This window comes from Apodemus sylvaticus, chromosome 23, assembly GCF_947179515.1.
Source record: "Apodemus sylvaticus chromosome 23, mApoSyl1.1, whole genome shotgun sequence".
Lineage (NCBI taxonomy): Eukaryota > Metazoa > Chordata > Mammalia > Rodentia > Muridae > Apodemus > Apodemus sylvaticus.
The window spans coordinates 32,517,437-32,544,792 of NC_067494.1; the positions used below are offsets into that span (position 1 = coordinate 32,517,437).

A 27,356-nucleotide genomic window follows, 5' to 3' on the forward strand; every position below is an offset into this window, starting at 1 on the left:
AGTCTCCAGATCAAGAAATTCCATGTTATGGGTGAATCACAGAGATTGGCACAGAGTGGGAAGGCCTGGACACTCTATGTCGGCAGCATGATGTTGCCTGTGCTTGAGGATGACAGAAGGGGCGGCGGCTGCTCCAGATGAGTTCTCATGACTTCCCTGGAGCCTCTTCACACTACAGCAAGGAAACACATCTTATGAAGGGTCTGAGGACAGCCTGGGTCAGTTCCCTGGGTGACCTGTCCCAGTCATCAGCACCCCTAACCCCTGTCCCTGAGGGTCATTCGTTCCCTCCTCCCATTACTCCTGGGCTCTGCCTCCGTGGAGCCTGCACTGTCTTCTTCCTCCACCCCCACATTCTCTTGCTCACTCTCTGGTGGAGATAGTTTTCTTTTCTCCTTAGCTCTGTGACACTGGCATCTAAAAGTCTGTGGAAAGTTCTTCAATCCAATAGCTTCTTCCATTTAAAGCATCTTCTGGGGACTGAAGGGATGCTCAGAGGGTAAGAGCCCAACTGCTCTTTTGGAGGAGCCAGGTTGGATTCCCAGTGCTCACCTGGCAGCTGCCATCCCCAAGGTTTGCTTTTCTTTTCTTTTCTTTTCTTTTCTTTTCTTTTCTTTTCTTTTCTTTTCTTTTCTTTTCTTTTCTTTTCTTTTCTTTGCTTTGCTTTGCTTTGCTTTGCTTTTCTTTTCTTTTTTTCTTTTTTCCTTACTTTACTTTTTTTTTTGAGATATAGTTTCTATGTGTATCCCTCACTGTTCTAGAACTTGCTGTGTAGGCCAGGCTGGCCTAGAACTCAGATATCCCTGCCTCTGCCTCTAGATGCTGGGATTAAGGGTCCCTTCCACCATGCCTGGTGTCTCAAAACCTTCTGTATCAGTGGCTCCAGCAAAATAGACGCAAGCTTCTGGCCTCCATGGGAACTGCACATATATAATGGCATCACACACAGATAAAACACTCATGTACGGTAGTTAAAAATGAATGAACCCTTTTCTTCATGCTCTAGAACAGGCTTCTGCATAGGAAATGTCCAGATTCCTGGCAAAACTTGTTTGAATCACATTTTTAGTCTGCTTTCGCAGCTATACTCTAGGTTCCTAAAGGTGTATATGTGAATGTGTGAGTGTGTGTGTGTGTGTGTGTGTGTGAGTATGAGGGTGTGTGTGTATGAGAAAATAAGTGGGTGTGAGTATGTGTGTGTAAGAGGGTGTGTGTATGAGGGTGAAAGTGTGTGTGTGTGTGTGTGTGTGTGTGTGTGTGTGTGTGTGTGATTATGTGTGCATGCGTGCACACCTATGCACTTACAGGTCAGAGATTAACCTTGTGTGTGGATCCAGTTTCCATGCAGTTTGCTTTAGGACACAGGGTCTTTCACTAGCCTCAGCTCTCTGTGGTGATCATTCGCGCACAGAGAACCCCTGCTCTCCCCAGCTCTTAATCCTAAATGTCCTTGAACTCTGGAGACATTTCCCAAGAGATTACTTTTCCCTTAGAAGTGCCTTTTTGATGACTTGTAACTTCATTTGCACAGGAAATAAATTGTCCACAGCTGGCCCATCAGGCCCATGTATTTATCCACCACTGTTACATCAGGCCCTCAGGACAAATTTGTGAATCTGCTCTCAAGTGCATGTGTTTGTATGTGTGTGGATGTGGTTGTGTGTTGTGTGTTGTGTATGAGTGTGTGTATGAGTGTGTCTGAATTGTGTGTATATGTGTTGGAGTGTCGGGTGAGTGAATATATAAGACAGTGATTAACTTTGGGTGAAGAGTCACTGGTGCCATCTAACTGGTGGGTTATTCCAGGTAAAGAACTTGAGATGCTCAGTGCTTGACTGTACAGGATGAGACACTGATGAGTCTGACAGACCCACTGTGCAGTGCACTCTCCTCACACACTGCCTTGGGACCTTCCTGCAGGGAACTCAGACCATCTGTCTCTCCAGGGTGCTGAGGCTGATCTCCCTGGCTGAGGGGTGCATGTCTGTCCTGTGGAAACACTGCTGAAACATTCTCTCACTTTCTCTGTCCTTTGAGCTTCCTCCTAGACTGCTCAAAGCTGTTTTCAGGTAGTTGCTTATAGGCCATTGGGTTTGTGGGTCCAGCTGTTAGTTCACAAACATCCTTAACACAGTGGTGCACAGATCTACATATGAACAAGTCATTCATACGCAGTCAGTATCTAAAGCTGAAGAACGATGTTGACACTTTGAAGGCTGTCATATTTCAGTATGAACATGGGTGCCCCCCCCCCACCATGGAGAATACTATTAGGAATTTAATAGCAATTACATACAATCAATCAGTGACTTTGATTAGTAAGACAATCAAACAATTATACCAATATTCCTTGTAATCACTGAAGGCAGGATGTTTCCCCTGCAATGTCTTTTCTTTGTTGACAGCTTTACAAACCCAGACCTTCTGCCCCTCAGCTTAGTTTATTTGGAAGTATTTCATTCTTTTTGATGTTACTGACAGCGAAACAGTTCCCTTAATTTTCTGAACATAGGTTATTAGTGTGTGGAAATACACTAGAGTGTGATTATGTTTTGCTTGCTGAGTTTTTAAATTCTATAACTCTGTATTTGATATATTACTCCTGGTTTCGATTTGCAGGGCTCTTCAGCATTTTCTAACTTTACTGTCATGTCATACAGAAGGAGGGACTCCCTAACCTCTTCATTTCCAGTCTAGGTGCATTTCAATTCTTTTTCCTGGGCCAATGACTCTAGCTAGGACACTAATGCCGTGTCAAGTCCAAGCCGTGAGCCTTCCTGGCTCAGCTCTTCAGCTTTAACTATGCTGTGAGCTGTGTTACATAAAGTCATGTAAGTAAGTGTGTGTGTGGGGGGGGGGGAGACATGCTTCGCATACTTACTTCACTGACAGATTTCATCAGAGTGTGCTGAGTTTTGATCATTTCCTGTTTCTGCATTTGTTGAGGGCTCATGGAACTCTGCCCTTCATTTTCTCCATGTGGTGCACCACATTTGCTGACTTGGGTCCCGCTGACCCTTCCTTGACCATGGATGTCTTAGTGAGGGCAGGGACTCCAAGGATAAAGGACCAGTGTCTGCTCTGAATTGTTTCTCCTTCTCTGGTTTTCTTTTCTAGTGTATCCATGCTTCCTACTTTTGGATTTTCTTGTCTTACCTTTTTATCTTTTATTTATCTTGCATTTGTTTTTAGAGTTTACATTAAGATAGTTGACTGGAAGCCTTATTTACTTTGAATATAAGCATTGATTATCAGAGATATCTAACAGACAACACAGGGTATGCAGACATAGCCCGAGGCTAACATCCCTTGGGTCTCAGCCTGTCAGGCTTTTCCCTGTACCCAGGGCCTGGGCAGCTCTGTGGGCCTTCTGTGTCCCAACCCTGTCAGGGGGCATTTGCCTGCAGAGTGATCAACCCTTGGAAAAGGTCCCTGAAGCAGCCACCATCTTTGCTCCCTGACAAGCAAACAAGCAGCACCAAGTTCACAGAGACAACCATAGTATAGCATTCCTTGAAGGATGACACACCAGGGCTGCAACTGCACCCAAGAGTAGGACAGCACATCAGCAATCTGTACCAGGGGAAACCCTGTCATCTAGCGGTGTGGAAATAGCCTTACAGGTTCTCAAGTTGTTCAAGTAACAGCCAGTGACAATAAGACCATCTAACACCAGAGTTAACCAGATTGCAAAAGGCAAATGTAGAAATGTTAGTAACAGAAATCAGGGCAATATAGCAGCATCTGAATCCAATTCTTCAACAACAGGAAGTCCTGGATACCCGAACACGCCAGAAAAACAAGATTTGGATTTAAAATCACTGGTCATGATGCTGTTAGAGGAACACAAGAAGGACACAAATAAATCTCTTAAGGAAATACAGGGGAACATGAATAAGTTAGAAGCCCTTACAATGGAAACAAAAAAAAATCACTGGAAGAAATTCAGGAGAATATGGCTCAACAGATAGAAGCAAATAAAGAGGACATGCAAAAATCACTTAAAGAAATGCAGGAGAAATTGAGTCAACAGGCAGAAGTCATGAAAGAGGAAACACAAAAATCTCTTAAAGAATTACAGGAAAACACAAACAAACAAGTGAAAGAACTAAGCAAAACCATCCAGGATCTAAAAACAGAAGTAGAAACAACTAAGAAATCACAAAGAGAGACAACTTTGGAGATAGAAAATTTTGGGAAGAAATCAGGGGCCATAGAATCAAATATCAACAACAGAATACAAGATGTAAAAGAAAGAATCTCAGATGCCGAAGACACCAGAGAAACCACGGACTGCCTCAACAGTCAAAGAAAAGAAAAAACGCAAGAAGCTTGTGACCCAAAACCTCCAGGAAATCCAGGACACAATGAGAAGACCAAACCTAAGGATTATAGGTATAGATGAGACTTATGATTTACAACTTAAAGGGCCAGCCAATATCTTCAACAAAATTATGCAAGAAAACTTCCCTAACCTAAAGAGAGAAATTCCCATGAATATACAAGAAGCCTATAGAACTCCAAATAGACTGGACCAGAACAGAAATACCTTCCGTCACATAATAATCAAAACCCCAAATTATTAAACAAAGAAAGAATATTAAAGGCAGTAACAGAAAAAGGGCAAGTAACATATAAAGGAAGACCTATCAGAATTATACCACACTTCTTACCAGAGACCATGAAAGCTAGAAGATCCTGGGCAGATCTCATGCAGATTCTAAGAGAACACAAATGTCAGCCAAGACTACTATACCCAGCAAAACACTCAATCAAAATAGATGGAGAAACCAAGATATTCCATGACAAAACCAAATGTACACAATATCTTTCTACAAACCCAGCTCATCAAACCTGGAGGGACACTCTCCAGCTAGTGTGGTCAGACAAGATTGCAGATAAGAGCACTCTACCTCTCTACCTCTTGAAGGGTGAGAGAACTGGTGCCAACCATTGACCTGTCCCTTAGAACCCTCTCTCACCTACTCCCTGCCTGGCGTGATCACTAGAACCAGCAAGCAGCAGCTCCCAGGCCTTCTTTGCTGGCAACAAGCGATGCACTTCTGGTAACTGGTCCAAAGACAACACAGAACCATCTGCTCTGGGTCTCTTCATCAGTGTTCCTGTTACTCTACAGTCCCAGGGGAGCAGGGTGTGGCTTCAAAGAACATCAGTGCTTGCCAATGACAGGTTGTCCTCTTCCAGAGGGATTTTGTAGGAGTTAGAGTTCACAGACTCTGATTCATTGCTCCTGGGCCATGGTCAGGGAAGAAGGGTTCACATCAAATGGACACAGTGACTTACCTGCAGGCCCTAGGGGTCAGAACACTGCAAGACCAGTGCCTCCCAAAACCTCTGTGGCAGAGTCCCAGGCATCCGCAGGGACTTGAGTTCCTCTCATGTTTTGTTTCAGTGGAAAAAAGCAGTGGGTGGGAGAGGCAGGAGAATTCAATTCAGTGGAACCCAGGACCTAGGTCTTTGGAAAAGCCCAAATGCAATAGCCAATCAGGGGTTTCATCATTCAGGAGAGGCAACAGGAACTCTAGCCTGGCAGCCATGCTGGAGGGCTGTAAGGGATTATTTAAGGTGGGAGGAGATTCAGATGGACTACACTTGTTTGTTTGTTTGTTTGTTTGTTTGTTTGTTTGTTTGTTTAAAAGCTTCATTAATGTATGCACTGGGACCCTGATAGAAGAAAAGACTAAACTTACAGAGACTCTTTGGACCAGCAGGCAGGAATCAAACCAGATCTGATAGGCAAGCACTCATTGCTAAGAGCAGGTTTGCTTCTGACACAGGACACTTGTCAGGGAAGTCAGGCCATTGTCCTTTCCAGCCCCACCCCCACTACCAACTTTTTTTTTCACTGAGTCTCATGGCTGACTGGCCTTGAACTCACATAGATTCTCTTGCCTTTGCATTCCTAGTGCCTGCATTAAAGGTATGAGCAGCACAGCATAGCTCCTACCCCTGATATTTTGAAAATTAAAATTAAAAGCCTGACTTTATAACAAGCCAGGTCTTAGAACTACAGATGGACAGAAATCCAAGGTCTTCCCCATGCACCCTCATTTTACAGATGGGAGACCCACTCCTTAGAGCACATTTATGGACATCCCCCTCCATCACAGGGGAAGTGGGGTAGGCTCAGATTAAAAACACAGTTGAAGACAGCTGCAAACTAGAGTGCTATTGAAAGGATAGAAAATACAGCCTAACTCCAATGACCCCAAGAAGTCAGAAGTTTAAAATGCTATCTCACTATGTTAGAAACTAGGTAAAAGTTCACATTCCTGAGCCTGCACTTTGTTTAGACCTAGCATAAAGGCCTTGAATAGGTGATCATAGCCCCATAAGGTAACTGGAAATGGGCTAAGCTTATTTTGCTTCTGTATACTTAAGCCATTACCCCTATGCAGGAGTTCACATAGCTATAGATATTCAAGAAAATAGGAAACTAATTGGTCCATTGGCTCCGATAATTTAAACTGATGGGCCTAAAAACTATGGATTGGTACAAATCGATTGACTCGCATTTCTCGGGGTCTCCATGCTAATAAATGATTGGTTTGTCATTCACGGGCTTTGTCGTAAACTTATAAAAGCTGTTGCAATTTGGCACCCGTGATCCACAGTCCTCTAACCCTGAGATTTGTTCGGCTGTGGAACCCAGAATTCTGGAATAAAGAAATCCTCATGTTATTGCATCGAGACCATTTCTCATGAGTGATTTGGGTGTCGCCTTCCGGGGTGTGGGGCACTGGGACACCCTCAGTTTTTGGGGGGGTCTTACACTGTGCTTGCTTCTGGAGCTCACAGGCCTAAGAGCTAGAGTTCTCTCCTGACATGGAGACTTGCCATTTGCTAGGTGACATCCAACAGGGTGGGAAGATGAAAAGCTTCCACAAGATCAGGAGACATCTTCATGCTATGCCTTTCACAGAGGTGGAGAGGGCTGGGGCCTGTGTGAGTGAATCTTCCTGCTACCAGGGAGAAAGGAGAAAAAAAATCAATTGACCAGGAAGGCCCCCATTCTCCATGCTAGGCTGGGCCTGTTGAGCATAGAGTATGGACAGGTTTCTGTCACCATTTTTTTCATGCTAGGGTGAACCCAGTGCTTTGAGCATGCTAGGTACAGCTGTGCTTCTAAGTGGCTACATCTCAGCCTTCCTGAATGGTAATAAACAAAAGAAACCCTGACCAATTTGGACCAGTTAGAAAAGGAAAAAGGGTTTATTCAAATTTGTCCATTTATCCAACAGGCATCATCATGGGCTATGTGAGCCACCCCCCTTCCTTTAATCATTGTCTTTATTTTTTGAGACAGGGTCTCATGTATCCCAGGCTAGCCTAGAAAATGAATTTTGTGGAGGGCTGGGATTACAGGTGTGCATGTTGAAGCGTGGTTTGCACTGTGCTAGGGATCAGATTGAGACCAGCGTTTTCTGCACAGTAACCTAGAGCTTTAACTGAGCAGGTGCCTCAACCTCAGTCAGTGAATCTTTCTGGTAATAAAACAGCATCCCCGAAGGTCTCGTGAGTTTGAGGTTTTGAATGTTACCCATAATGATCCCACATATAAGGATTGGCTCCTCTTCAATGGTAACCCCACCCCCGTGCTGTGATGGCATTGCTTTCCATGCTTCAGTCCCTGAACATATAGAAGCAAACCATTGCAGATTACAACTAAAGGGCCCTAGCCAGGTCAACTGACAATCAGTCACAGGTCAAGGACTATGTGTAGGCCAAGAAATATATACCAGGGGAATGCTCTCAACTCTGTAAACAGAACATTCCCTGGAATAAAAGTAATGGGTACATTTTAGTCCCTCCTGAAGTCTGATAGGCCTGCTCTACTATCATAACTCCATTCATCCAAATGGAAGCACTTAATGCTTCCTCTGACTTTTGTGTTCTGGTTCAATTGGTTCCCAGAGCAACTAACTTGTAGAGAGCCCAGGGCTTGTATTTCGATGCTAATTAAACTCCTGGGAGGGGATGCAGAGGTGTAGTTAATCATGCACACATGTGCCTTGTGAACCTTCTCCCCACTTAACTTTTCAATTAAAGGCTAGAGCCAATGATTGGGTAGGAGGAAGGAGGAGGACCTGAGAGTTACTGGGAGGAGAAAAGGATCAATGAGGAAGGGGGAGGAACTATGGAGGATTGTCAAAGACAAGGAAGAGAAGCTCCTGTCCTGGAGAAACCCCAAGTGATATGGGATGATGTAGATGAGAATAGAGTCGTTTACTGGGAGATCCTCCCAATATAAGCTTACAGCTTGTAGTGATACTGTTTGACTTGAGATTTCTTTTACTGGGCAATTAGGTTGGAAAAATTCAGCAAAACCCTTCTTTCAATTCTAAAGTGAAAATTGCACATCACTAAGAGTTAGTCATAAAGTTATGGATGTACATGAAAGAGCTTGCAATGGTGCCTGCATGGGGTTTTCAACCTGACAAAGTTGTGACCCAAAGCTACAGCAAATACTCTTACTTAGTGGTACTCATTCCCTAAGCTTGGTGTGCTGGATAGCTTTAGGCTGACTAGAAAGAAGCTACAGTTTTTTGAGAGAAGGGAGGTTCAATTCAGAAAATACCTCCATAAAATCAGGATGTGGTACTTGCTTCAGCAGCGCATAAACTAAAATGTAACAATAAGGAAAAGAATAGCATGACCCCTGGAAAAGGATGACATGGAAATCCACAAAGCATACCATGATTTTACCAAATAATCACCAGAGGCAGGGAGAGGTAGAGACCTGATTAGGAGAGAGGAGTGGGAGGGAAAAAGGGAGACAGAATCATATATGTGGAGAGGCAGGAGAAAAACCTAGAAGGCCAGGAGAATGACCAGAGTGATAGGACTGAGGATTCTGATTGGAGGCAGACTAGAGGGTACTCCTAGTGTAATATATGTTGGCAAACATCATACACACACACACACACACACACACATACACACACATACACACACACACTATGCACATGCCTATATGTTTGTATGTATACGTGCACAAACACACATATATAATCACACATGTGCACACATAACACATGAACAGGCACGAAGGCACAGACAAACACATGTGCCACACATCTGCTCACTGAGAGCTTCTGAGACAGAATCTATATGAGGTAAAGAGTGCAGTTTAGAGAAGGGTGCTTCCTAAAGAGATTGGTGACATAAAGAAGCCAAGTGCTTAATACTGGGACAAGTGGAAAGATGGTGTAAGGACAGCTCAGGAATCTGAGAGCCATCAGTGACAGGTAGACACAGGAATGGCTTCAGTGCCAGTGAGATGAGGTTCTCTAGGCACTGGGAATCTACCAGGTATGATAGGGCTCAGAGTTGGCCTTGTTAGGTGATGTCACAGGCAGAGCACATCTGGTCTGTGTCACTAGAGATTGTCCTCTCACAGAAAACATCTTTTCTCTCTCCCAACACACATTCTCCTTCTACCCAGATCTGACTTGTTCACTAAAGGACACTTGCCTGCAATCAGACATAAGGGAATCACACTGTTCAGTGGATCTAAGGGGAAAATGTTACAACAGTGAGAGTGAACACCTTGTCTCATGCAATTATTACCCTGTGGGTCAGGATGGACCTGTGGCTCCTCACAACCCTGGGAACCAACCCATGCTTCATCTGCATGTGGAATTCCCAGGGTTACCATGCTTGCCTCTGTAGAAGTGGGTCAAGCTGATGGTACCTAATGTTCTCCATGGTACTTCTGAGAATGCTTGCTGGGTCCAGAAGAAAGTCCATACTTAGGTTCTATACTTCCCCCTTCAGGTACCTGAAATCTTGGTCCCTTCAAAGGCACTTTTAATGATTTGGTGAATTGGGGCCTGAACTTTGTCTTCCTGGGGCTTTTGAACACCAGAACATCGCAGGGCCAATTTTCCTATGTAAAGAAGATGCAGGGACATCTCCAAGTTTGTCTTACACAAACATCGATTTAATTCTCAGAGTTATGACAAACATATCAAGAAGCCTTATATCTTCTACTAAGAGTGAGGCAGGAACATGCACGTGGTGGAGGTGTCTGATGTGAACCTGGGTAGACAGAGGGGCTCCTGTCACTACCAGCTTTGGACAGGCTTTCAGCCCCTGCTCTGAATAGTGATGACTTTGCGATGGCCTCGGACAACCTGGGATATCTTCATTTGCTTCCTTCCTCCTGGCTGGAATCAGGGCACTGATTGAAGCTAACAGACCCAGAACATGATGACTTTCCACTAGGCTCCTCCTGAGGTCCATGTCTACACTTGTGTCCTCTCCAACACTGTGGCTGTAGGATGGTAGCATCGGGCATCCTCTGGTGATCTTCTAAAATGCAACAACACATGTGTGAGGGACTGAGAAACTCAGCTGCACAGGGCATCTCTCCAGCTGTGGTTACCCTGCTCCACACTGCTCCCCAAGCTGCCACCTCCTCTGAACCTTCCTCCCCCCATCTCCTAGTTCCCACTCCATCCAATCCTCCCCTCCCTCAGAATCTCCTCCTCTTCCTTCACCTACTTCCTCTTCCTAGCATGGTCAGTACCTTCCTGTTGTCTCCTTCTAGTGCAATGTGCCAGATACTCATTATAGATGCCTTATGGCATGCTAGATCTGTTTAAACATCATCCCACAGTGTCTAGACCTAGAATCCCCATGCATCATATCATATACATAGACAGAAGTATAATATTCCAGTTGACAGAGACATGATCACTGGGCAATGATTGTGCACACGTTTAATCCCAGCAGTTGGGAGGCAGAGGCAGGAGGATTTCTGAATTCGAGGCGAGTCTGGTCTACAAAGTGAGTTTCAGGACAGCCAGGGCTACACAGGGAAACCCTGTCTTGAAAAAAGCAAAAAAACCAAAAAAAAAAAAAACATAAAAACAAAACAAACAAACAAACAAAACAATCCCGACACAGACACAAATAAAATAGATACATTCTTGTTCACAAATATATCTGGGCTGGGCCTGAAGTTTTTCTTAACAGGCCTTCCCAGTGTTTCATTTTTGTGGGAAGTCTTTTCTGCCTCAGACGAGATCTGTATTGCATTGGAATACAGAAATACAGACTCAGGAGGGTTCTTCCCATCTTCCTGGCCCACCACGTAAACCCTCTGGGTAAGCCCCTGCAGGGTTCTGACATATCCTTTGCTGAGGTGGTGGGGTGGTCTGCTGTGCTTTCATTGCTCTGGCTATTCTTGGCTCCAAAGTGTATGGAGGAAATGCAGGGCACACTACTAGAACTTATGTGGGCTTGGCACATTGTGGGTGTTCTCTGGAGTGTCCTGCAGGGAAGGACACCAGGCCAACTGACACTTCTTGCTCTTCTCTCTCTAGGGACAGACATTTCACTAGTGGATGATGACCAGAGTAATGCTCGTTGTTTTTCTCTCCAACTTAGTTCAATTTTGAAAAGTATCAGGATCATCAGGGGAAGGTAAAGGTGTCCTCAGTGGATTCATGGTCTTAGAACGGGTCAGGCTGTCACATTCATGAACAGCCTGTTGTTTCAGGAAACAATAACAGGCCATGGCCTGGTTGTATTTTTTCTGAAATAAAGAATCTTTTATGTCTTGTTCTCTGAATCCAAGGTGTCCCATCGCTTTTATAATGGCCAGGTCTGGCCTGAGTGGGGGCAGTTCCTCACAAGGATGTGTGAACACCTGGGGATCTTCTGTGATCTAAGGATGCCTCATAAGTTCAGAGACTTTTGGGTTTGCTGTCAGTAAAAGCCTAATCAAGTCCTGGAGTTCTCTTGATAGGGGAGAGTGGACAGGATACTTCCCTGACCCAACCTGTCTTTGCAGCTCTAATTAAAGTTGGGAGCATCAAATGGAATTCTGCTAGTGCTCATAAAATACAGGACAACTCCCAGGGTCCAAACATCAATCTTGGGGCCATCGTATGGTTTGCCAAGGAGGAGCTCAGGTGCAAATGGGAAAGTCCCACACTGATAGCTCAGCTGCTCTTCTGGCTTCACTTGGGTCAATAATTTTTATTCGTCCATTGATGTCTATCATGATTTTGCCTGGTTTCAAGTCCCTATGAACTATACCTTGGTCATGGCAATAGCTCATGGCACTTAACATTTGTTTGAATATATCCCAGGTGTCATCCTCCTGCATGTGGCCAGCCTCTCGTATATGGTGGTAAAGTGATTTACGCTCACACAACTCCATGATGAGGTATACTCTCTTCTCTGTCTCAATTACTTGGAAGAGAGAGATGATGTTGGGGTGATTCAAAGTCATCATGATCTCCACCTCTGATGTGATAGGATGGAACCAGCGTTCTCTCTTATGAATCATTTTGACAGCAAACGGGGTGCCTGTGAGGCAGTGGTACGCCAGCTTGACATTGGAACAGCTTTCATGGCCGATGGTCTTTACAATTACATACTGAGAGTGGAAACTCTCTGTGCCAAAAAGGTTGGACTCAGGTCTGAGGTTTTCTGATTCTTCACTCCCAAACTCATTTGGGGCAACAAAGTATAAATGCTACCTAAAAGGTAGGGAAAAAAAAAGGAAGATATGCATCTCATCTTCAGGGGTGTACCCTAATGAATGCAGCTGTCTCATACATTGTTGCCTGTCTTTGGATCTATTTCCCCTAGCTAGGCTGCCTTTCCTGGCCTCAGCGGTAGAGGAGAGGCTTAGTCCTACTAGGACTAGATGTCCAGGCACAGGATGGTACCCAAGAGTCAGCCTACCTTTCTCTGAGAAGGAGAGGTAATATAGCAGGAGGGGCATGTGAGGTGGTGTTGGATTCCATAGCTGCCTGCAGCTATTACGAAGTGTGTTGCTGGAACAGAAACTGAGGGATGGATAGGGAAGGGACAAAAAGAAAAAGGGCTAAGACAATATTCATTGATCAAAACCGGAAACTTTAATGGTACCAGACCTTTTAACAGTTTGGGCAAACCCTTCCCCCCTAGACTCCAGGCTGAGTTCTGGTGGAAGTTGTCTAGCTTCTCTTGGAGGTTGTTGTCTTGAATGCTCTGGCAGCTGGGTGGGTCACCTGCTTAATTCAGGAATTCCTGGAGGAACAATGAACTTAACCTTTACTTCAAGCACTCCACCCTAGGTGGAGCAGGATCCTGGCTATCTGGGAGAAGTTAACCTTGACCATAGTCAAGTACATTCTTAGCACTCCACCCAAGGATAAAAATTCCTGCTTTAACCTACTTCCCTATTATGTCCTAATGGCAGATTCCTGCCCAAAGCCAGGGATTGTCCTTGACTAATGTCAAACTCAAACCATGTGCATGACTGCCCCAATATGGCTCTGTACAAGGTGGAACTAGGAGGAGAGGAGTGAGGGGGGGCTATGATTGGGTTGGAGGGTTTTGGGAAGCCATTAGAGATCCCCACTTCAGCCCGGAGGACTGACAGGGCAAAGGTCCTGAGTAAAACAAAGAAGAGCCTCTCCCATGATTGCTGGTGGAAGGAAGTCCTGAGATAACTGTTGGGTGCTCCAGACTATGCAAGCATCAGATGTCTCCACCTGAGGAACCTTATCTCTTCCTGCAGAAACTGCTAAGATTGCCCCTCCTTCCTTTATTCTTGCCTTGAGAAGAGCTCTTCCTCTGAGAGCCTAAAACCTGTGTACCCCGGAACATTAAACTAGCCTCGACAATTGAACCCCCTTTGCCTGGCTTCCTTCTTCCCCCCACTTTAACCCTCAGGTAGCACCTCTTCAGGATACTGGAATAACTGGACCTGCTGGATGGGTCCTAGTGACCCGAAGTAAGGTCAACTACTGGACAACTGAGGAGAAAACCTGGGGAAAGTTGGACCCCACAGACCTCATCGCTCGTGAGTCGCTGGAGGGGCAGGTGAGTGGCCGAACAATTGTCGTCTGAATGTCATGGGGAAACAACTATCAAAATAAGCTTTTTTTTTTTAATAGAAGAAATCAAGCAGTCACTGAGGGAGGGAGGAATAAGAGTTAAGAAAAAAGATTTAATTATGTTCTTTTGTTTTATTGATAAAAAATGCCCTTGGTTGGTTTTAAGTGGACCTGACATTCACCCGCTAACGTGGAATAGGGTTGGTAAAGAGATTAATAGGATTTTGAAAACAGGTGAACCAGTGTCTGATGCATTTTTTAGTTACTGGGGCCTTATACGGGACATAATAATAGATGCTGAGAATGGAGGAGAAAGTGCCTGTCTGTTAGCTGTTGCTGGCAACTTTCTGCAAGCCTCAAGACTGCCGTCATGCAAAAGCGAAGGTGGCAAGGGTGAGCTGTGCTCTCCATGTCCCTCTGTGATTATAGATATGCCTGAGGACAGGGAGGTCCATCCTCCCAAGGTTACGAAATCCCTAGAGGATCCCAAAATTCCTAGAAGTATATACCCTTCTCTTAAGGAGTTTTCAAAAGGGCAAAATGAAACTTCAGACAAGGGCAGCCTGTGCTGCTTCTCAGACTCAAAATTAGACCCAGCCTCCGAGGCTGAGTTAGAGGAGGAAGCTGCCAGGTACAAAGAGGAAAGGTATGGTGATGCAAGCCGAGAACCTCAAGTCTTTTTCACACAAAGACCCAGATTTGCTTGGCCGCCACCATACCTACCTCAGATGCTGTTGGTCCCTCCTGCTCCTCTGCCAATCGCAGTGGTTGAAGGATTAACTCAAACAAAAGCTATGCTCCAGGCGCAAATTATTGGGCTCAGGCAGGTCTTACATTTGCAACAAGAATTAGGAGACCTTTCTTTAGAAATTCAGAACTTACAAGAAACTATGAGAAGAGGACAAGATTCCCCTAACAGAAGACCGCCCTGGAAGAAACATTAGCCTAAACTAACCTTCCCAGTCATGAATAAAGCCCGTGATAGGCAAACCAAAGATGAACCCGAGCCAGACAGCACCAGTCTTAATCAAGGGGGAGACAGAGATGAGGACCAAGAAACTGAGGGAGGACAAGACTATGATAAGGTTGCTGAGGACTCTGAGGGAGAAGAATCTGACCAAGGGGACTATGAGACCTTGTGCCCCATGTACAAAAAACTTAAATTTAAGAGCATTAAGGAATTACATTCAGGTGTAAAACAATTACGGCATGAATGCACCCTTTACCATGTCCATTTTAGAAGGGCTCTCGGGGTATGGATATCTTATACCTAGTGAATGGATTAAAGTGGTGCAATCCATCCTCAGCAGAGGACCATACTTAACTTGGAAATCAGAATTCATTGACAGAGCAGAGAACCTTGCTGCTAGAAATAGAAAAAAACCTTGAGTAAAACTGCCTCCTGGACAACAGATAAGCTGTGTGGAAGGGGTGCATTCACTTCCGAGGAAAAGCAACGGGGGCTATCCCCTGGTATCCTTGCTCAGACAGTGCAAGCCACCTTGTCTGCTTGGAGAGTGGTCCCTGCCGCAGGGGCAGTCACTACCCCCTTAACCAAAATAATTCAGGGAGCCCAAGGGCCCTATGCTTAATTTGTGGGGAGATTGCAGGAAGCGGCAGAAAGGATCCTAGGTCAAAATGAAAATGAAGGGCTTCTTGTTAGACAGCTCACCCTTGAGAACACCAACCCTGCATGCAGAGTAGCGCTACAGGGCAAAACTAAAGACCTTGATATCTCAGGAATAATTAAGCTCTGTAATGAGGTGGACCCCTTTACACAGCAGGTATCTAAATCCATTAGTTTGGCTATTGGGGCTGTCTTTCAAAAGACAGGAGACCCCAATCACCCCAGGAGCAAGACATGCTTTCAATGTGGACAGCCTGCTCATTTTGCAAGAGAATGCAGGGCTCCTAGGCAGACACCAGATCCTGCCCTTGGCTAAGGAACCATAAAACCTGCCCCTCCGGGAATCTGTCCCCTCTGTAAAAGAGGCAGACACTGGACTAACAAATGCCATTCTAGGACCGACGCCCATGGTCAAGCCCTTACAGCGTTCCTGGGAAACGGGCTGAGGGCCCAACATTGGGGCCCTTACTCTTAGGCCACAGCATACCCCCAAATACAGGAGCAGACACCAGTGCCAATGCCTTATCTAGGGCAACACCAGGAAGTGCAGGATTAGACCTATGTTCATCTATCACCCGGGTTATAACCCCCGAGGAAGGGACTGTTATTATAGAATCTAGAAAGTTTGGGGCCCCACCTTCTGGTATGTTTTTCTTGATAATTGGACGAGCTTCAAGCTCCCTTTAAGGCCTTATTATACTCCCTTCTATAATAGATGCTGACTGTTCAGGAGAGATCAAGTTTCTTGCCCCTGCCACAAGGGGCCCAGTAACACTCAGAGCTGGACAACACATTGCACAAGCATTGCTCCGTCCTTTAATAGGACATTTTCCCCACAAAGGAGAAAGGTGTGGCTCTTCCTCCCCTGGTTCTTCTGATATCTACTGAATTCAGAAGCTGACCGAGGAGAGGCCCATGATGACGCTATGGCTAGAAGGCAAACAGTTTCATGGCCTATTGGATACTGGGGCCAACACAACAGTGCTTTCCTCCAAGCACTAGCCTTCAGCTTGGCTTCTTGAGGCCACGGCTACACATTTAAAGGGAATAGGACAGTCACAAGATACATTACAAAGTTCAAGGCTTCTAGGTTAGAGGGATAAGGAAAAGAATACAAGAACAGTTAGGCCATTTGTAGTACCTGGACTCCCTGTTAACCTTTGGGGGAGAGATATTCTGTCCCAAATGGAAATGATGATGTGCAGTCCTAATGAAATTATTACAAATCAAGTGTTAAAAATGGGGTTCCTCCCTGGAAAAGGATTGGGCAAATGTGAACAAGGAATAACAGAACCCCTGGCTCCCACCCCTAATACAGATAGGAAAGGCTTGGATGCGGACCTTTTTCATAAAGACTGCTGATCCCCCTGCACTACAGGGTGATAAAATATCTTGGAAATCAAACGACCCAGTCTGGATCGATCAGTGGTCCATGCCTAATGAAAAGGTTCAGGCTGCCCTAAGTTTGGTGCAGGAACAATTATGTTTGCCCTGGAGGCCACCGAGAACAATCCTTAGGACAGAAATGTGGTTGCCATGACAAATACTTTTGTGCCTCTTGGGGCTGTGAGACCACAGCTGATATCTATTGGAATCCCTCTTCTTCTTGGGACCTCATTCAGGTCCTGGTGTAATACCTTTACAAATAACCTCTACAGGCCAGGGAGAGAAATTTGCCTGAGAAGCTTCATGAGGAGCTGAGTGGGGCCTATGTACCTATAGAGCAGGCAGACACCCATGTCTTTCCTTTAAAATGCAGTTGGAAAAGACATCACCCTATATATATCAAGCCTCCATTGGACTTAATCATCAATTACTTAATTTTGCCCCCTCATCACTCAGAGAAGCCCCAGAGCCTAGGAATCCATCAGCCACACGGGCTTCACAAAATTCTTCCTTGACTACTTTGTTCCAACCCAGCATCCCCCCGGGGCTCCGTGCAGTCATCTCAGTAATTCTTTCCACCCTTAGTGCATCTGCCTCTGCTTTGCTTCTTAAGGAACAGGAAGCTAATTCATCTAAATATGTAGAATGCTGGATATGTTTTTTGGCCTCTCCTCCATTCTACGAGGGTGTTGCTCTTTTTGGAAATTTTACATATACCAATGATTCTGAGGGTTTAAATGAAAATTTCTTAGGATTCACCCTCACAGAGGTATCCAGGGTAGGAAGCTGTGTTCTGGGAAAACATATGCTCCCCCCTCAACAATTGTTAGAGATATGCAACCATACCGTAACTATTGACAATCATTATGCGTATTTGCTAGCCCCAAATTATACCTATTTGGCGTGTTCCTCAGGATTGACTACCTGTATTATAATACCTGAATTCATACAGCATCACGATTATTGCGTGCTAGTACAAATACTTCCAGCGTTCATGAACCAAGAGACCTTTTAAACTTCTGGGATGATAACATTGAGATGCCCCATAGTGGGAAGAGAGAACCTATTACGGTTATCACCCTTGCTGTTATTCTAGGATTAAGGGCAGCCGGAACAGGAACAGGCATCGCCTCACTTGTTACCTCTCAACAGAATCTACAACAATATCATTTACTTAGTGCTGCCATTGATAAGGACCTGGGTGAACTCAGAGATGGTTTAGCCAATTTAAAAGACTACTGTTGCCTCCTTATCAGAAGTAGTATTACAGTTTAGGAGAGGTCTTGATTTGCTCTTCTTGCTGCAGGGAGGATTTTGCGCAGCCTTAAGGGAAGAATGCTGTGTTTATGTAGACAAGACAGGACTGGTAGATAACAGTCTGAGGAGAGTAAAAGAGAGTCTAGAGAAAAGCATAAGCGAACGAGAACAACAGGAGTCTTGGTATAAAAATTGGTTCTCCACGTCCCTGTGGTTTTCCACCCTACTACCTTCTATTCTAGGACCTTTCTTAGGGTTATTACTGTTAATCTCCTTTGGTCCCTGGGCTTTTCAATGATTAACCCGCTTCATTAAATCACGAATAGATTCTACCCTACCCAAGAATTATGTCTCCGTACAGTATCATCGGCTAGACACAGGAGAAATGCTGGACCCGGGGGACAAGACAGCTCCCAGAAACAACCGCAGCACCTGACACAGATCGCTCAATTTCAATAAACTCCTTTTGTGAGACTCTGTTTGGCTCCCACTTATTCATCCCTGGGCTTGTCTGAAGGGGGAGCTGACCCAAGGTAGCCGTCTTAAGGACGGGCAACTTCCTCCATCCCCTGACCAACCTAAGACATGGGGCCTTGAGGATGACAAGGTAACCCTACGACGGGTAAGGCTGAGGGATAAGAGAGGTCGATCCTAAGACAAGAGACGGCTACACATTTTCGGTCTGGCCCCCTTGCCCAGTATTTCTGCCCAGACCTTTCCACTTTTAATATAAGGAAAGGGAGGAAATGTGGGAAGCCATTAGAGATCCTCACTTTGGCCCGGAGGGCTGACAGGGCAAAGGTCCTGAGTAAAAAAAGAAGAGCCTCTCCCATGATTGCTGGTGGAAGGACGTCCTGAGATAACTGCAGGGTGCTCCAGACTATGCAAACATCAGATGTCTCCACCTGAGGACGCTTATCTCTTCCCACTGAAACTGATAAGATTGCCCCTCCCTCCTTTTTTCTTGCCTTGAGAAGAGCTCTTCCTTTGAGAGCTTAAAACCTGTGTACCCCAAAACATTAAACGAAGCCTCAACAATTGAACCCCCCTTTGCCTGTCTTCCTTCTTTCTCCCCTACCCTTATGACCCTCAGGTAGCATCTCTTCGGGTCTCTGGAATATTTGGACCTGCTGGACGGGTCATAAGGTGAATAAATAAATACATAAATAATCTTTACAAAAAAATAAGGTAGGTATCTTAGCTTAGAAACAATGGCCAAGCTAACTAAACGCCTCAACACTATCCCTTACACAGGTGTTCTCATACCTTCCACACATGCACCTAAAACACACTCGTGCACATGCACACTCTCTCTCACACACAACACTTTCACACACACTCTCACACACACCAACACAAACACACAGGTGCACTCAAACGCACCCACAGGTATCCCTACACAAACACACAAATAGGTACTCACACACAAGTAAACTTAAAACACAACACACACATTCTATATACATACAAACACACACACACACACACACTCAAGTAACACTCCTCCCAAACACACATTGATCTAGTCACGAATACATAAGCTCACACACAAACAAATCAAAAGCAAAATCCATATGCTAGCTGGATGGCAGCATACTCCCTCCTCATGAGGTCAGAGCAGGACCTGTCCTGACAGGGCTGGGAGGGACTCCAAGGCAATGGCCTAGGTGGGCTATGGAGACTGACATTAGGCTTTTAGAAATCAAAGCAGGTAGGATGTTTTGCTGTCCTTAGGACTCTGGTTATAATGATTGCTGCACCTTCTGCTTTAAAGTCCTCATGCCTACACTCTGGGTGTCACCATGCATTCAAACTAATGTGTCCCAGATGATGTTACAGCTTAACAACAACAACAACAAAAAAAAAAACAATGTTCTACTTGTTAAGATCTAGGTGGCAAAGATCCTTTCCCATTTTTTTGGTTACTGTTTTGTCCACTTGACAGTGTCCTTTGCCTTACAAAAACTTTGTAATTTTATGATGTCCCATTTGTCCATTCTTGATCTTAGAGAATAAGCCATTGCTGTTCTATTCAGGAACTTTTCCCCTCTGCCCATGTCCTCAAGGGTCTTCCCCAGTTTCTTTTCTATTAGTTTCAGTGTGTCTCGTTTTATGAGGAGATCCTTGATCCACTTGGAGTTGAGCTTAGTACAAGGAGATTAGAATGGATCATTTTTATTCTTCTGCAAGCTGACCTCCAGTTGAGCCAGTACCATTTGTTGAAAAGGCTATCTTTTTTTCCACTGGATGGGTTCAGCTCCTTTGTCAAAGATCAAGTGACCATAGGTGTGTGGGTTCATTTCTGGGTCTTCAGTCCTATTCCATTGATCTACCTGTCTGTCACTGTACCAATACCATGCAGTTTTTAACATTATTGCTCTGTAGTACTGCCTGAGATCTGGGATACTGATTCCCCCAGAAGTTCATTTACTGTTGAGAATAGTTTTAGCTATCCTGGGTTTTTTGTTATTCCAGATGAATTTGAGAAGTTTTACCAACCCTGTATCTGACAGAGGACAAATATCAAATATATACAAAGAACTCACAAAGTTAGACTCCAGAGAGCCAAATAACCCTATTAAAAATGGGGTACAGAGCTAAACAAAGAATTTTCACCTGAAGAACTTCAAATGGCTGAGAAGCACCTTAAAAAATGTTCAGCATCTTTAGTCACTAGGGAAATGCAAATCAAAACAACCCTGAAATTTCACCTTATACCCTTCAGAATGGCTAAGATTAAAAACTCAGGAGACAGGTGTTGGTGAGGATGTGGAGAAAGAGGAACACTCCTCCACTGCTGGTGGGAATGCAAGTTGGTACAACCACTCTGGGAATCAGTATGGCTGTTCCTCAGAAAACTAGGCATAACACTTCCAGATGACCCTGCAATATCACTTCTGGGCATATACCCAGAAGATTCCCCTGCATGTAATAAGGACACATGCTCCACTATGTTCATAACAGCCCTATTTATAATAGCCAGAACCTGGAAAGAACCCAGAAGTCCCTCAATGGAGGAATGGATACAGAAAATGTGGTATATTTACACAATAGAATACTACTCAGCAATTAAAACCTATTCACAAAAGAACACACATGGAATATTGTCACTGATAAGTGGATATTAGCTCAGAATCTCTGAATACCTAAGATACAATTCACATATCAAATGACTCTCAAGAAGGAGGAAAGAGAGGTCCCTGGTCCTGAAAATGCTTGTTCCAGCATTGTAGGGGAATACCAGGACAGAGAAGTAGGAGGGGGTTGATAGGGGAATGTGTGGAGGGAAGAGGGCTTAGGGTACTTATCCCTGGGAAAGGGAAAATTATATTGAATGTAAACAAAGAATATTGAAAATAAAAATTATTAAAAAAAGAAAATAGACAATCTGTAACAGAATGCAAAGGTTCATTTTTTTTTCAAATAAATAGTAGACATTAAGAAATAAAAATATATAAATAAAAAATTAAAAATGACCTAGGTGGCACCAGCCATTCTGACATTACCATAGCCATTTCATTTTAGACCTGCACCCAGCCATCTTACATTATTACAGAGGACCTTTCTTGCGCCTGGCTAACCATTAACTGCACATCCCAATAAGTTCTATGTTCTGGTGTTCTGACCCTTGCCCTTCTTTAGGGACAACCATAACTAAGGTCAGTTAGAATTGCTTCCTATAGTTAGCAAGAATAAGCTTGAACCTGAACCAACCACCCAGCTGCCTGGCAAGATTCCCTGCATGTGTGTATGAGCTTTTATGGTTGCTTTTATAAGCATTTTCTGGGAAGCAGTCAGGGTTGCAGTCTCAACTCCCGAGTCTGACCTGCATCCTTGAGTGACCAGTACCAGGGTATGTGTCCAATAAACTATCCCTGCATGACCGTGGTGGATGAGTGGCTTGTGGGCTGTTTCCTGAACCCCAACACTGCTCATGAAATGTAATAAGGCAGCTTATTTACAAACATTAGAATGACAGATGCATTTCTCATAATGTCCAAGGTGTCTGATTCTCATCCAAAACCTGGGAGGAGTCTTGGAAATAGACAAGTGGTTAGAACACGTGCCCTGCAACGTGGGAGGGCCTGAATGTGAATGCTTGTGAACGATAAGCACTTAAACACCTGCAGTCGTAGAGCACATACACCTAGGAAGTAGGAAAAGCAAGACAGACAGCAAAATGCCTGGGAGTTGTGGGCCAGGTAGCCTGGCATATACAGTATTGAGCCACAAACCTAGTTTCACACAAGGAAGTAGCTAAGGTCTGACACAAACGTCCTCCAACGTCTACACATATGGTGAGCATATCAATGAACATACACATAATAGCTTGTTTCATTCTCCCTTGTCTCTGTCTGTCTCTATCTCTCTGTCTCTCTCTTATACACACGCACACACAAACACATTCACACACTATTACAACATCCACACACATATACACACTTTCTCACACACATTCATACATTACACAAACACACACTCTCACACTATTACATACTCATATTCTCACACATACATACACACATGCTTACACACATTCACACACTATTAAAAACACTCACACAAACTCACTCTCACACATTCACACACAGAGAGATACACAGAATGGGTGAGTATACCCAGTATTATATATAAAACAACAAAACAAGCACTCTTTATGAACTATGGTTCCCTAATAAAACTTTTCTTCAAACATAAGGAAGAAACTCACTAACTCCCACAAATGAAGACTGAGTTAAGGGAGTTCAGAGTCTCACCAAGAAATAAAGAGACCTGTGCACAATCACAAAATTCAATTTGAACTTGGCTTCTTCCAAGATGTGAGAGAGGCCAAGTCACATGACTCTAAACAGCAGTGCCACCAAGGCTCATGTGCACAGAGATGTCCTTCTCTGACACCAGTACCTGGAGAAATTGGTCAGGGCTGCAAGAACCACAGTAATACATGCCATTTATATAGGAGTGGTGGGATTTTAGCATTTTTCAGTGTGATATCCATGCTAACACAGAAAAAAAAACCTAGAACAACAGAAAGAGAAATTCAAGGGTTTTGATGTTGTTGTTGTTGTTGTTGTTGTTGTTCTTTTTTGTTTTGGGTTTTTTTTTTTTTTTTACTAAAATCCCAGCCAAAGGCAAAAGAAAATATTCAGGTAGCAGAGACAAAGCTGTAGAGCTAATGAACACAGCAAATGCTTTCTCAGTGGCTAGTACATTCTCTCTCTCTCTCTCTCTCTCTCTCTCTCTCTCTCTCTCTCTCTCTCTCTCTGCCTGTCTACATCAGTGTGCACCCACCCAGATCTGTGGGGAGTGTCCTAAGTTCATGGAGAATCATGGAGAATCCAGTGTGTTCTTAGGTGTCCTTGTTCTGGTGTCCCTACTTGGTGTCACCATAATCATTTGGACAATATTAATATTATGCAGAACAGCTAGTACCCATAATTCTGCCCTCAACACACCCAAGGGCAAAGGAGAGAATTATATGCATTATAATAGATAATATGGATTTTACAGATAAGAGCTACAGAGCAACTTAAAAGAGTTCTGGTGTTGCAGATCCAATCCTGAGCCTGGTGCCTATTAGACAAGCACTGCCCTGTTGCTTCACACCCTAGACCCAGAGCTTTTGAACTCAGTCTTATATACTCCCTGTAAAGTGTCCTGTGTTCTGTGTTGCAGTGGGAAACAAAAAGTCCTGAGTTTCAGCTGTGAATGGACAGACCCTCAGCTCCAGGCAGACTCCCTGCGCAGCTGCTTGAAGACTGCTGTAATCTTCTTAGTCCTTGAAACAAACCAGACGGGGATATGGGACTCTGGGCAGAAAAGAATTTCAGAAATAGCCAGACTGAAGAGGAACCGGGATTAATTACAGACATTATTAGAAAGGTGAACAAGAGAATAAAGGCATGGGTGAAGTTCCATGAGAAAGACTAGCCTGAAACGGGAAATATTAAAATCGACTGCTCATCCAATGGTCTTTGCCCGGGTAACTCTCCGAGAACGCGCCAGACCACGCCTCTGCTCTAGTGCCAGCAAGGCTGTCAACCAGAGGCTCAGAGCTCACACCTGGCTTCAGGTCTCCTAGCTGGAAGGAAGCAGGTTCCATAATCTGCCAACCAAACCTCTTTCCAGGTTCCACTCAGCTAACTACCATGCAGGATTCCCATGTGTTGTTCCTCCTAAGTAAAGCCTCTGTGCTCTGGATGAACTTCAGGGCAAGAAAAGTTCAACAAAGCCAGGATGCAGATGACGATTGTGAAGGATGCAGGGTGATAGCAGACTGCCTTTGAAAACAAGTAGCCTAGACACACAGAGAATGATCTCTCTCTGACCTCAGCTTCTCTATGGTGTCCACATTTAGTGGCTGAGTAGCATCACCTATGTCACCTGAACACTCTGAAATAGCCACCATTTCCTGTTCTCTGCCACCCATCTGCCCTACAGGTAGATGGGCACAGAACAGAAAGGTTGGCAAACATGAGAAGATCATTCCTGGCCTGTTCTACATTCTGTGTGCCTCTATTCCCTGTCAGTCCAGGAAACATTACAAGGGACTTGCAGAAAAAGAGAGACCCTGAGAAGGCAAAGAAAATTACATATGTACTGGAAGGACACTGGAGTTGAGTAGAAGCAAGAACACAGAAGACAGCAGGGAGGTTGAGGTCATCTTAAAACCAGCTTCTGAGCCAGGGACATGGCTTCTGAAGAGCTCTGAGTGCACTGCTGTGACAGGAGGGAGGGGGACAGGGAGGGAAGGCAGAGGGGAGGGGAGGGGCCAAGGGGAGAGGGTTGGGAGAGAAGGGAGTAGAGGGGAGAAGGATGGGAGAGAGGGGAGGGGGAGAAAAGAGAGGGGGAGAAAGGAGAAGGGGAGGAAAGGGGGATAGAGGAAGGAGGATGGGGAGGAGAGGAGGATGAGGAGAGGGCAGGGGAGGGGGAAGGAAAGGGGAGTAGAGGGAATTGTAGAAAAGGGATGGGGATGGGGAGGGTCAGGAGGGGAGATGGAAGAAGGGGAAGGAAGGAAGGAGAGAGGAATGGAGAAAGGCAGAACAAGAGGAATGAGAGAAAAAATGAGAGAAGGAAGGAGAAAGGGGGAGAGAACAGAAAGGAGGAAAGGACATTCCTGTCCCATGTGAAGCTTTGTAGGGCTTTAAGCAGATGGCAAATATTGTGTGTGATTGTCTTTCCTTTCGTTCACCTCATCTTTCATTTTGTTTTAGGTTTTCTTCTTTCTTTCTTTCTTCTTTTTATTCTTTTTTTTTTTTTTTTTTTTTTTTTTTTTTTTGAGACAGGATCTCAGTCTCTAACTCAGGTTTGTCTTAAAATCAACGTGATTCTCCAGTCTCAGTTTCCTAAATGCTAGTGTGTTTAGAGTTATTGCTATTTTATGAAGGTTTGCCTATGTATGAGTGTGCACCACACGTGTACCCTCAGAGCCCAGTACAGGGCATGGGGTTCCCCAGAACTAAAGTTACAGGACCTTGTGAGCTGCCCTATTGGTGTTGCACTTAGCACCCAGACAGGTGATCTGCAAAATCAGCCAGCACTCATAACTCCTGAGTTGGGAATATCTCCAGCATTGCTCCCTGTGTTCTTATCCTTTTTAACATTATGTGTTAAACACAAGACATTGTGTTTTAACGGTTAGCATCTGTTTTCATCTGAGAAATGAACAGGGATTCTTAAACATACTGCTGGAGCTTCCTGACCTTAGGGCAGATGCTGTCATTTTGAGACAATGAATAGGAGGACCGTGTGATGGCGGTGACCAGGTGATACTCAATGACCTCGGCTCTGTGGTCAGTAGCTCTCTCAAGCTTTGTCTAAGGCCCGTCTTGTGGGAACCCCCTAGGTAAGCCCTGGGTACCCCAACTTCAGCTGCAATTGCTTCCTTTCTCTTTCCCAGCCACTGAGCGATTTCACCATTGCTATTGCTGGACAGAAACCTCCTTCAGGGAGTGACTGTGTCTATTCAGAAAGCTATATACCCGGAAAAAATTCTCATGTGTCAGACAGGAGCCATGATTTTGAACTAAGTTATGTAGAACTTCACTCAATATCAAAACAGCTAGGCTGGGGCTTGGGTTTCTTTTTATAGATTCTAGAAAGCTACACAGATGTTCACTGGGTACGGAAACACAGCTCAAATCCAAGGCCAGTTGCGTCTGTTTTGCCTATAATATGAGACCTGTGCTGCTCAATGATGCTCTGAAATATCACCTGCTTATTGCCCAGTCATGTATATTCACCTAGGCTGGTGACGGGTGTTCTTAGGCCTCTGTCAGAGGCACTGCCATGTCTGGGTGTCTCCCAGGGGCTCACAGGCTGAGAGACTGTTCTCCATGGTGGTGGCTTTGATGTGGTGAGAGCTTTGGGACTACAGCAATGATGAGGGATCGTGGGGTCATTACCTACAGAAGGGACTAGATTTCATAGGCCCAAGCTCTCTCTATCCAACAGCTGTTATAAAAGAACATTGCCAATCACCACCACTTCTTTGGCTTCCTGATAAGTGACTGCTCTGGTATGTGCTTCTGCCATTATGATGACATCAGAGGCTCATAGGAACCAAGCTAGGATGACACCATGACCCTAAATTTCTGAAACAGTCAGATAAATAGACCCCAATGGTTCACATATTATCCAGACTTGAATATTGGGCTATAACAACAAAAATTGGACAATTACAGAGATTGACCACAGTAAATATCACCTTGGCTCACTAGGAAGGACTTATTTTTTCCACATATTAATATCTGCATATTGTTACTGGCTGACAAGGGTTTAACACATAGTCTTCTCTTTCTTCCCTACTGCTACCCCTCTCTCATTTGGACCAAGGCAAAAAAAATTACATCAAGGGGCAGGGACACCCCATCCAGGGATGAGGAGTCTGGAAGAGAGAACACAGGGAACACAGGGTGTTAGAGCGCCTTCCACAGGAGCTGGACAGGCGGGGGAGGTGCAGATTTGCTCAGCAAGCAGTTTTTCTTCCCACTCTGTGCCGCAGTTTCTGCCCCATACTCTTGCCTTCTACACTGGGGTAATCTGGTTTTTTTCCGGGCTGGGGTGGGAAGTAAAGGTGGCTTTGACCAGGTTCAGCTCGCATCGTTACCCCAGCCCACCCCACCCCACCCCGAGTACAATTGGTAACTGGCTCAGTGCTCACCTTCCTCTGGCCCCAAGCCACTGTTGGTGCTGTCCAGGGACTCGCAGTCCCAGCTCTCCAT

General features: G+C 44.7%; 1 non-coding gene and 1 pseudogene across 1 annotated transcript; one reads left to right on the top strand and one right to left on the bottom strand.

Moving 5' to 3' along the window:
• Window positions 1-36: 36 nt before the first annotated feature.
• Window positions 37-27,356, bottom strand: LOC127674208 (sperm motility kinase 4A-like; annotated as a pseudogene).
• On the top strand, window positions 8,620-8,725 carry LOC127674281 (U6 spliceosomal RNA). The gene has a single exon (XR_007975332.1). It is a non-coding gene; the product is annotated as a U6 spliceosomal RNA (small nuclear RNA).